Source organism: Apus apus, chromosome 2 (assembly GCF_020740795.1).
Source record: "Apus apus isolate bApuApu2 chromosome 2, bApuApu2.pri.cur, whole genome shotgun sequence".
Lineage (NCBI taxonomy): Eukaryota > Metazoa > Chordata > Aves > Apodiformes > Apodidae > Apus > Apus apus.
Genome location: NC_067283.1, coordinates 23,057,094 through 23,058,842, shown reverse-complemented (window position 1 = coordinate 23,058,842; position 1,749 = coordinate 23,057,094). Strand labels below are relative to the sequence as shown.

Sequence of the window (1,749 nt, the reverse complement as noted above, 5' to 3'; positions counted from 1 at the left end):
CAGAGAACAGCAGGTGGGTCTGAAATACACATTCAGTGATTAATCCAACAAACCCGCTGAGAACTTCTGTACCTGCTAGTTATTATTACAAAGACTGTAAAATTTAAATGTTCAGTAACTTTGTGCCATTTTCTTTATAGCTCTTCCTGGACAGGACAGGACACCAGGCCATCTGTAGAGAATGCACACAAAAATACATATTTCTTCATACAATTTTTAGCCAAAAATTAAACTATAGATTTGAAGTCCTTTGAAAAGTCTATGCGTTTAGTATAAAACATATATTATTTCTTCATCTCTCACAGCTTTCTTTTTTTTCTGTAGTGTTGTCCAAGTGTGGGTAGAATGTAGATTCAAAACTGATTGTTTCTAAGTAATTTAAAATACTTTAAACTCAAATTATTTGCATTCAAAGCCTTGATCTTTGTTCTTAAGATCTTAAAAATGCCAAGAAAACCAGATTTTTTTGTCATTTGTTTTCACCTGCATGCACCAGTAACAACCATTCAATTTCCAGAAAGTAATTCTGATTCAACTTCTTTTAATCACTTCTTGGCCTTTTGGCTAAGATCAAATGTAGTATCTGTGATTCCATAACTGAAGAAACAGACAGTTTCTTCTGTAATTTTTTACTTGCTTTCTGTGAATTAAGGGACTTAACAACCCACTATAATGGTTGGACTATCCTGGACATTTTAAAAAATGACCCATCTTTGAAATGTCTTATTTTTGCATTTTTATAGTTTCAAGGAAGATGATGAGGATGATAGAAAAGGAGTTAATAATATGCCATACATATTATGCAGCTTTAAAGTGAACCATAGCATGATCATGAAGCCTAGGTAGGCAAAGACTTTTCAGTTCTTAAAGAAAAACTTGCATCAGAAAAATATCTAGGCAAGAAAAAAGCCCTGGAAAAAGTTTTAGTTGCTCATCAGTCTCTGTCCACCATCCATTGTCCTGAAAGGTGATGGCACTGCCAACCTAGCCCCAATAAATATTAATTAAAGCATTATTTTCTATCAATGAAATGTCCAATGAAAGGCTTCAGAGTATAAAGAAGTGTTTTCCATTGATGGAAGCCTGAGGTGTGGTAGATTAGGTTAGTTGGGGGACTTGAAATCTGTCTGCCAATAAAGTCAGACCAGAGCTACCAATAACCTCCAGGTTATTGTTAAATTTTATAGCACTATGGTTTTGTTACCTCTATTAGTTCCTCGTTACTGGTTTTATTGAATGAAGGTTTTGGAAGTGCAGGAGCTGCAGTGATGGCTTCTGTGAGAAGAAGCCAGGAGCCGCCCCCAGGCTGGACACAGCCTGTTCCAGATGGATCCAGCTGGCTCTGCAATTAACCCAATGCAGGACACAGATGAGCACATCAGCAATGCTGGTGGTGCCTCTGTGAAAGCATATTTAAGAAAGAGAAGAAAATGCTGGGGGGGTGGGGGTGTAAAGAGGGAATAGAAAGGATTGAGAAACAGTGGAGGAAGCACCAAGGTGAGAGGTTGAGGAGGTGCTCCATGGCAGAGCAGATATTCTTGAAGGTACTGCAGGTTGTGGAGGACCTGAAGTGGAGCAGAGGAAAAGAGAAAGAAGAAGCAATGGAGATAAACCACTATGGGCGGACCCCTTGAAGGGACTGAGTGTAACTGGCAGCAATAAAAAGCAAGAGTCTGAAGTCAAGCTGAACCTGTGAAAGGAGGAGGAGGTATGTGTTTCTGTATGTGCTTTAATGTTTGTTTCTTTTTT

At 38.4% G+C, this 1,749-nt stretch overlaps 1 non-coding gene across 1 annotated transcript; it reads left to right on the top strand.

Annotated features, from left to right (window-relative positions):
• The first annotated feature begins 544 nt into the window (after positions 1-544).
• On the top strand, positions 545-731 carry LOC127381940 (U2 spliceosomal RNA). The gene has a single exon (XR_007888833.1). It is a non-coding gene; the product is annotated as a U2 spliceosomal RNA (small nuclear RNA).
• The last annotated feature ends 1,018 nt before the right edge of the window (positions 732-1,749 follow it).